This window comes from Silene latifolia, chromosome 1 (genome assembly GCF_048544455.1).
Source record: "Silene latifolia isolate original U9 population chromosome 1, ASM4854445v1, whole genome shotgun sequence".
Taxonomy (NCBI): Eukaryota; Viridiplantae; Streptophyta; class Magnoliopsida; order Caryophyllales; family Caryophyllaceae; genus Silene; species Silene latifolia.
In genome coordinates this window covers 79,558,672-79,569,750 of record NC_133526.1, presented here as the reverse complement: position 1 = coordinate 79,569,750, position 11,079 = coordinate 79,558,672, and positions in this window count along the sequence as shown.

Genomic DNA, 11,079 nt, shown 5'->3' with positions numbered 1-11,079 from the left:
ATTGGTTCTCTACTTCATTTTGAAATTCCTTGAATTTCTCAAAAGCTTCACTCTTATGCTTCATTAAATAGACATACCCATGTCTATTCAAGTCGTCGGTGAAGGTTATGAAGTAGTCATAATTTCCTCGAGCGGTGATACTCATTGGTCCACACACATCGGTATGTATGAGTCCCAATAGCTCACTAGCTCGTGTTCCTTTACCGCTAAAAGGATTACGAGTCATCTTACCAAGAAGGCAATATTCGCATGTTCCATATGATTGATAATCAAATGGTGTAATCACATTAGTCGAAATCAATCTTTTGATGCGATTCTCGTTTATGTGACCTAATCGACAATGCCAAATGAACGATTCATTTGGATCACTTGATTTGAGTTTCTTTGATTGAATGTTGCAGATGTCATTAGTTGGATTCGAGGTTTCTAAAATGTAAATTCCATTAATGGAAGGAGCTTAGCCTATAACCAAGTCGATCCTTGAAATAATACAACGATTGTTTTTAATGACAAAACAAAAACCGTCTATGTCTAACATAGCGACAGAAATAATGTTTTTAGAAAGTGTAGGCACATAAAAACAATTATATAAATACAACTCAAATTCATTAGGCAAAGCTAATACATAAGTCCCCTTGGATTCGGCCGCTACTCGAGCTCCATTTCCAAGGCGTAGTAGATCCACATCTCCTTTGCTAAGCCTCTTCACGTCTCTTAACCCCTGTAAATGATTACAAAGGTGAGAACCACAACCGGTATCTAGTACCCATGTCGTAGTGGAAGTATAATTTACATCAATAACATAAATTTCCTTAGGAATTTTACCTTTTGGAACGATGATTCCTTCCCTTATATTTCGCAAATATATAGGACAATTCTTAAGCCAATGTCCCATGCCATAGTAATAATGGCATTCATCTTCAACTTGCTTGAATTTTTCCCTTTCTTTCCCTTCTTCTTGAACCTTTTGACCTTAGAAGCAAGAGTTTGATTGCTTGAGCTCCCACTAGTTTTGGCATCTTTCCCTTCCAAAGATAAAGATCCTATAGATTTTATGAGGCGATCTTCCTGAGACCGGCTCACAAGAGATCTTGTAGTAGTAGGTGGTCTAGAAGAAGTGATGAAGTTTATGTTTCCATCCGAACCCATCCCAAAATGAAGTTCTCTAGTAGTGTCGAAATCATTGTTGAAGCAAACGTCGTCAAAAACATTGTGGCAAGACTCAATAGTTATCGATGTAGTAGCGTTTGATGGATTCATTGTAATGAACTACAAGTATGGAGGAAAAGGAAATATTAACATTTGTCTTTTAGATCATACTTGTAAATAATATAACCAAGATATGAGCATTTATATAGTGACCTCTACCTAACTATAATAAATGATTCCAATATCCAAATTCATATTAACTTGGGCACGGTAGGGCCGATTCATCCTTTATCAATATAACTCGGTGGATTAACTCTTTAATCGATTCTACTTTTAGAACTCTTGGTCGATAAAATTACATTAATATTTATCTTTAGCCCAAAACACATCCGACAATGGTCGAGAATACTTTTGTTGAGTTCAACCCAAATTTCGAATAAATGTGTCCATGATCCAAATCCACATCAACTTGGGCACGGTAGGGCCGATTCATCCCTTATCAACATGAATTCGGTGGATAGACATTTATCACCCACTTCCCTTACGTAACAAGGTTTGTACCCCGGTATGGCCGAGCGCACTCCCTCATGAAATAAGTTTTCATGGTATCTACTTTTTGGTAAGGCTAAGTCTCAATTGTTTATTTTTTAGCGAGAGGTCATGTCAATTTATTATCTATAACGTTTTAAGTGAACTAAAGCGGTGATCTACGATAATTGTAATTGACACGGTCGATAAACTCGATTTAAAAATGCATGTTTAGTTATGGCGATTTAGCGATGCATGCAACATATAAACAAAATGCAAAGCATAAAAATAAAATCCTAGTATGGCCTTCCTAAAATAGTAAATATAATAAACTATTACAAATTCGGAAACCAACTCCTTTGGTCCCTTGAACTTCGGTCTTGGCACGCACTTCAAGGCAACACTTTCTTTGATGGATCGCCTTCTCAAGTGGCACCGTCTTCAAGGAACTCCGGAATAAATAAATTACAAAATGAATTACATAATTTCCTATTATACATTTGTAATAAAAATAAAAATAAATCTATTAAATTACAAAACGGTGATACGAGATCACAATAATTACAACCGAATTGATATTCCCATACATTTCGGGTAATATCAATTAAAACTAAGGCCATACTAAGTAAAATTATATAATTCAAAAATTATATAAAATTGAAATATGACAATCATAAATAAAATGCAGCATTATAATATGTATGAACATGCTCGATTTTATGCTAAATCGCCTTTTAAGAGCCATTATCGTATATTAATCGGTTTTTACGGATTTGCGTGATTTAACTTATTAAAATCACAATAATTACATAAATTCATATTTATGTACAAGTTAATTACCCTAACCATCTTAGGACTCAAAATTAGTCTCCACTAATACTTTTGACAATAATTAAACTTGATTTCTTATATTGTTCATAAATGGACCTAAAAATACAAAATTATGCTATAAACTTCAAATTAAATTATAAAAATTTCAAATAAATTCGAAATTTGAAATTTAAACTCATGAACATTCTGAAAAAAATACCATGGCACTCACAATATTCAAAACTTAGGTTAAAAAATTCGAAAATTTATCGAGAAAAATAATGTTGCGGTTTATCGGTTTTAACAATTATGACCATAAGAATATGAGAAAAATTATTTTTATCAACTTTTCACTTTTAGATCTGAAGTATATGATAAAATGCAACATGTGACGTTTTTCCTTTAGTCATGAAGTATGTTTTAGCATTATTACTAATTATAGTCACTATTTATGTGATTTTTCATCAAAAATTCATAAATCATGCATAAAACTTTATTATAGCGAAATATTTTACACACATCTTGTAAAATTTCATGTGACAACATACTAAATTTCCATGACCAGATTCGAAATATAACTCATATTAACCTATTTACCCATTTAAATACGATTTTAACTTGAAAAATCCATATTTCGAGCAAAACAACTCATTTTATCATGAAAATTTACAATCATCAGTAGATAATATATGTGAAAACATATCCAAAAACCACTGAAAAATTCAAAGTTTAGCTATTTTTCGTCCAAAAATGACATTTTTATCATAAAAATCACATTTTAATGCCAGTATTATATAAAATGAACAATAAAATCCATAAATAAACCAAAATGTCCTAAAAATCACTTAGGACCGGGAACTTTTAACAGGCAAAGTTATTTTAAGGTTTATCTTCATAAATCCAAACTAATTAGTTTTGTATGTTAATCATATAACTCGGAAAAACTATAAACCGATTTGCATGGAAACAACCTAAGGCTCTGATACCGCTTGTTAGATTTATTAATCTCATTAATTTACATATTCATATATGAAATGATTTATTTAGTCGTAAAATAAAAGCTAGATCTTATGCATGCAAACATAAATAAGATAAGAGAAGAAATCATCAATCTTACTATATGATTTCGGATTAATGGGCACCAACAAATTCACCTATTTGTTAGTTCTTGAGCTTCCTTAAAATGGATGAACAAAGGTCCAAATTAGAACCTTTCCCAAAAGTGAATACCCAAGGAAACCTCTTAATAACTAATATTATTTTGTACTAGAAATAATACAAGTCTTACTTAAAATTTTGACACAAAATATTTATTTGTTCTCTCTTATTTTCGGTTGAGAGAGAAGAGTTTTGTGAGGTTTTTATTTCTCTAAAATGTATCACACATGTAGAGAGTATTTTCTTACACTAGAAAAATAGAATGACATGAATGAATAATGGAGGAACCCATTTGTTCCTCTTAGTGGGAAAAACCGGTGGGGGGAGGTCTAAGGGGAGCCAATGCACGGCTTTGTCCTTCTCAAGGTTAGACTAGGCATGCAAGGCTAGTCATTAGGGTTAATTATTATGTTCCTATTTTAAAAATAAAAACACAATATTAATCCTAACCCCTTCCCTTATTTCGGTACACATAAGATAAAACGGGTAGTCCATTTTATTTCGTCATTTGTCAATTGTGACATATGTGACATGTTACTTGACATGTGAATTTGTAATGTATTTTTAACATATTAAAAATCAACATACTCATAAAATATGTCATATACAAAATCGATTAGTAATTCGTAATTACTTGTACCAAAATGGTTTATATTATTATACAACACATTTACATGTGGTTATAATAAATTATTCATTCTATTTTAATTGTTTCATAAATAATAAATTAATTTAACTAATAAAACAATTTGATTACTTAGACCGTATCTCATTTAATCGAATTACAATAAGACACGTTAACTTTACTCACAAAATCATCCGTCAATTTTAAGCAATTTAATTAACTCGTATCGGCATACGATTAATTAAATAATCAATTAAGAGTATTTCCCTATAGGTATGACCTAAGGGGATCAACTGATCACCACCGTCGCACGACAGTAATGTCAAACTCTAGTCAGCCAATCATTACCGATATGTGTGGACCAGATGACTGTAAAATATTACATCCCACATGTATTCTTAAAATAAGATTTAAACATGTGATCATCATGATCGACAATTATGATCGCATTATTGTCGGAGGACACATATTTCAACAGACAAAAGGTTGTCGGGTTTTAAGGGGGAGTTGAAGGCCATCCGTGGGGAAGTGTTCCCACATGGAGATCATCTTTCCTTCCTTACTAGTCAAGGAGGTGCATTGGTGATGCATGGGAAGGCTATGGCGGCCGATCAATCGCTTACTTTGGAGGCCACGAGAGCGTTATCGTTGAAGGTTCTTAACTTTGAACGAAGTCTTCAAAGCCTTACTACTCTTGTGCGAAGTTCATTTGACCACCTTGATGCTTGGAACACCGCACCCGTCCCGACTATGTGAACCCGTATAAGACCCGTAACATATGACCTCACCTTGCCCTTGCCTAATTTAGTACCTACTTTTTTCGTGCTTTCTTATTTTCTTTATCTTAGTGGTGTATTTTGCTAAACTATATTCGGCCCATTTTGGCATATTACTTGTGGTTATGGCCCAAGTAATTCTTAAACATGTTTTCATTCGGCCCATTGGCATTAGACATGTTTTCTTTTACGTTTGTATGTTTATTAGACTTCTAGATGCTTATGTTTATATGTGGTTTATTTGCTTTTTATATCGTTTTTATCTCTTGTCTCGTCTTATATTATTCTAGTCATTTCATGTTTGTTCTAATCTTTTCGATGATGTCAAGAGGGGGAAAGAACATTTATGGTAAGCATCTACCTAAGCTTGCTCCTTGTCAAGACCAATTGTCTCTTAAAGTTACTTTAAGTTTTGATTATATGTTAATCGTCTTGACTTGCGTTGATCGTTACTATTTAAACTGACGGTATTATATTGAGGGGGAACTTTTTACTTAGTCACAATTGTAGGAGACTTGCCATCATCAAAAAGGGGGAATTTTTTGAACCATATAGAATATATGTTTATGTTTTGATGATGTCAAGTGTGCTTTATATTTTATATACTCGTTGCGCGTAATCGTCTGTTTAAGTCTTTTAGATTAAACTTATTTATTACAAGCAATAAAGAAGAATTGTGATGGAAGTACATCGTGATCAAGCCTCAATTGAATATCAAGATTATCTAAGAATCATTCAAGTATTATGAGAAGACGAAGTCCGTCTAAAGATTAATCAAGCTTGGATGATAAAGTAGCCTATGCTCGAGGATCTCCTATGAAGATTAGAATAGTATAGGTGATTATCTCGTAATGGTAACTAAAAGTGGATTTCTTGTATTGGTAAAGTTATAGCTTTGCAGCTATAACATTACTAGTAAAAAAGCTCAATGTTATAGCTCTTCTAGTATAACATTGAGATGCTGAGTTTTTATTACACGACTTGAATTGTTTCAAAATTGTTTTTGAAAAACGTTTTTGTTTATTTTAAATGTTTAGTAAAAGTATTTATTAAATAAAGCCCGGTTTAGTGCGGAGTTCGGTTTTATGTTGAACGTTAGTTAGTAATCGTTTTGGGTCAACTTATGAGTTGGACTATATTACTAATTAGGGTTTTAATATAGCTACTCCTAAAACCTAAATTCTAACCTAATATTAAGTTAGGGTTTGCATGAATCACGAGGCATATGAGCCGTGATATTTCGTGTGACCTAAGATATAACAAGATCTTTTTGTAAAGATTTTATTCTCTAAGAAATATCTTTACATATCTTTTGTATCTTACTTGATATTGTTATTTATGATTAAGATATTCTTGTTATGGAAAATCTTATCATATCTTAGGATTTATGGAAAAGATAATAATAGAATAATTTATATTCTATCTTTTGGAATATTCTTTATTATCTTTAAGGCTTTAAGGAAAGAAATTATAGAAGATATGATTTGTTTACATATCTCTTTTTTTGGCTATTAGGGTTTTCTGTAAACCGTTAGCCTTGCTCCTTCCTTTCCTATAAATACTTTGCTTTTGCAACATTTAAATTAGAGACCTTAAGCATAAAATTGATTTTATTTTTACAAAGCAAAATCGTGTGTTTCAAGCAAGAAAACCGAATTGCTATTTTCAAAAGGTCGTGTGTTTAAACTCGTATGTTCATTTGTTAGTTATCGTTATAAGATAATAGTGCTCAATTGAATTCTTATTTGTTCATTAACGTGAACCTTTGCAAGAATCATTAGTGCTTTCTTATTAGCGTAAGTTAGTCACTCGAGTATTTAACGGTACTCATTGAGTTACAGCTAGAGTTAGTTGTACGAGTTGGGTTAGTAAATTTGTAATCCGTAGAAAGGTACTAAATTTATTAATCGAGAATAGTGGACGTAGGTTTCGATTTGTGAAACTGAACCACTTCAAAAACCGTGTGTTTCCTTCTCTTTCGTTCGTTTGTTTATTTTGTTCTCACTTGATCATTAGTTAATCAGTTAAAGTTTAATCAATAAACTTTAAATAATTAATTATATTCATACAATCGAAAAAGTACTAAAAGTTTTAAATCCTCAATTCACACCCCCCCCCCCACCCTCTTGAGTATTTTGGATTAATAGACTCTTCCATTGGTATCAGAGCCTCGTGATCTTGACTGTCTAACCGCAAAGAGGCTAATCTATCTTTTTCTTATTTATCTTATCGTTTTATATTCCGCTGCCTATCACGTGATAAATGGATTCCAAATACCTCAAGTGTCCCATTTTTTATGGGAAGAATTATGGGTTATGAAAAAACATGATGACTCACTATGTGAAAGGTCATGATTGGGAGTGTGGGAGGATTATTCAAAATGGACCGCACAAAATTCTAGGAGCATCCGAAGAAGGCACTACCTATGAGAAGAAGGAAGACAACTATGTCGAGGCCGACTACAAGAAAGCCGAAAAAAACTCTAAAGCAATAAGTCTATTGCAAAACGGCATGACCTCTATAGAGTTTGATCGGTTCTCTTCGTGTTCAACGGCCAAGGAGATATGGGATGGCCTTGAATTAGCTTATGAAGGTACTTTTATTGTTAGGAAGCACCGTATAGATTTGCTAATGCAAAAATATGAGCTTTTCATAATGGAGCCTCATGAGTCGTTGGATAGTATGTCCGCAAGGTTTTCAAGCATTATAAACGAACTGAAAAACCTAGGTAGGAAGTTCAGTACCGAGGACATTGCAAGGAAGGTTCTTAGGAGCCTGATTAAAAAGTGGTGTGCTAAGGTCACGGCAATGGAGGAATCACGAGATCTTGAAAACCTATCCTACCAAGAACTCATTGGTGCTCTCATGGCCCATGAAATTACTCTTAATAAAGATGACGCTGAACCTAGTAGAAATAAGAGTATGGCTTTAAAAAGCAAAGATGTTAACTCTGACATAGAAGATGAAACCGTCTTGTTTGCACGCCGTTTCAAAAATAGGATCTTTCGAAACAAACAAGCAAAATCATCTTACAACAACAACAACAACAAGTCGTCCAACAAGAAAGTTACAGAATCAACGTCATCATTTGTAAACAGAGGTTGCTTCAAGTGTAGAGAATCCGATCACATGATCAAGGATTGTCCAACATGGGAGAAAATCAAGGACAAGGCAAAACGTGAGAAGACAAAGAAAGAGTTCAAACAAGTAATGATGGCTTCGTGCTGGAGAGACCTTGACTCAGAAGATGACGAGGGATCTGAAGATGACGAAGTAGCAAACCTTTGTCTCAGCAGCATTAGTCTTGACCTAATCTCCGACAGTGACGATGAAAACACTAATTCTCATTCAAACTACTGCTTTCTTGGAAAATCAGACGAAGATGACGATAATTTTAAGAAGGATAATGATGTAGATCACACGAAATGTTCAGAAGAAATAAAAACCCTAAAAGACCTACTTTTACATGCTAGAAAAGTCCATGATAAGTGGAAAGGTAGCACAAAAGTCCTAAACTTCCTAACCGAACAATCTGACAATAATATGAAGATGGGGTTAGGACATAAGTGCTAAAGTCATAGAGATCACTCTAAATGCAAATCAACACCTTCAGATTTTGATTTTAGAAAAAGGAAATATGCTGATCTTCCTGAATATCTGATTTGTATTACTGTGGTCATACGGGTCACATCCAAGACAATTGTGTCAAAAAGGCACATGATATACGAAAAAGTACCGACCATGTTAAAAATGTTGACACAACTGTCGAGGATGATGAATTTCCCACAGATGAACCTAACGAAGAAAGGAATAATAACTTCCCTTGGTTCTACGACATCGCCTTTGACTACACCAAGAAACCTAGCACCTCACAAACTCCGTGTCGACCTAAACCAAGCAAACCTATTCACAAGGAAAACAGTCATGGTAGACCTAGAGAAATTCCTAGACCTAAAGAAACCCCTAGATCAAGAAAAATCCCTAAACCTATAATTCCTCCTAAACAAAATAACCCAAGGTTTAGAAAAACAACCATTAGACAAGTTTGGGTACGAAAGGATTTAGTATATAGAGTAACTAATAATAAGGGACCCAACTTAGCTTGGGTACCTAAAAACTGTATCTAATCCTTTCTGCAGGTAGTAGTGAAAGAAAACAATCAATGGTATCTTGACAGTGGATGCTCAAGACATATGACTGGAGATAGAAATTTATTTCTTTCACTCAAACCTTTCAACGGAGGAAAGGTGACGTTCGGAGACAATAAAAAGGGAAAAGTGATTGGCATTGGCAAAATTGGAATTTCTAAGTCACACGCGATCAATGATGTCTATCTAGTGGATGGTCTAAAGCATAACTTGCTTAGCATATCTCAATTATGCGACAAAGGTAATAAAGTTGTTTTCCATACTGATAGTTGTATTATTATTGAAGGAACTAGCAATGTCATTCTTGAGGGTCATTGGAAAAGGAATGTATACATGGTAGATTTAAATGTTGTGCCTACTAACTTCTTTTCATGCATGAAAGTTACACTTGATGATCCTTGTTTGTGGCACAAACGGTTCAGTCACATTAGCTCACTAACCTTGAACAAACTCAAGAAGTGGGACTTGGTTGAAGGGTTACCTAAGATCAAGTTCGACCAAAGAAAAATGTGTGACACGTGTGCTAGGTGCAAACAAGTGAGATCTTCTTTCAAACCGAAAAGAGTAGTAAGCACAAATCAAGCTTTGGAATTGGTACACATGGATCTTTGTGGTCCTATGAAGGTAAGAAGTCGAGGAGGATCCAGGTATGTCTTTGTCCTCGTGGATGACTACTCAAGGTATGTATGGCCTATCTTTATTCATTCAAAAGATGAAACGTATGAAAAATTTGATTGTCTTATGAAACGTGTTCAAAACAAATATAAGACTAATATTGTATCTATTCGTACGGATCATGGCACTGAATTTGATAATCAAGCCTTTATAGAATATTGTAGAGTTAATGGTGTAGGACATAACTTTTTTGCACCAAGAACTCCTCAACAAAACGGTGTCGTTGAACGTATGAATAGAACACTAGAAGATATGGCTCGTACAATGCTTTTATGTAGTGGTCTACCTCGTAACTTTTGGGCTTAGGCTATTAGTACTTCGTGTTATATCTATAATCATGCTATGATTAGACCTATTCTTAAGAAAAACCCCCTATGAACTCCTAAGAGGTCGCAAACCTAATATATCTTATCTTCGTTGCTTTGCGAGTAAATGTTTTGTTCACAATAATGGTAAAAATAGGTTAAGCAAATTCGACCCTAGAAGTGATGAAGCAATTTTTATAGGATAATCGGATCATAGCAAGGCCTACAAGGTCTTCAATAAAAGAACGCTTTGTATTGAAGAAAGTGTTCACGTCATTTTTTTATGAAGATAACGTGTTTGATAAGCCCTTACAGGATGAGGAAGAAGACTTGGACGAACCTGACTTTCGTCTTTCTAGAGACGATCCCCCATAGTTAGAATTGGAGGACAATGAAATTGAAGGAATAGGAGATGAACTTGATCATTCTCCAAAAGATAAAAAGGAGAAAACCAAAGTTATAGTTGATGATACTATAACATTGACTCAAAATAAGGATTCCCAATCTAATGTTATAGGTGATGTTACTATAACATTGAATACAAATCAAGGTACAGAGTCCGAAGTTATGAAAGGCTCTACTACAACACCTGGATTGGATTCAGGGGGAACGTCCTCCAATTCTGAGCCAAATGAATTTGGGTCAAATTCAAATAATGATGAAGAGCCAAGTACTTCAACCAAATGGAAATACAAGAGCTCACATCCAATGGACAATATTCTTGTAAGTATTAAGAAGGGTGTTCAAACAACACAATCCCTGAATAACTTCTGCTCATTCTACTCATTTCTATCCATGATCGAACCTACAAATATCAATGAAGCTCTTGCAGAATCAGATTGGATCATAGCTATGCAAGAAGAGCTTCAACAGTTCGAACGAAATAAGGTTTGGCACTTAGTTCC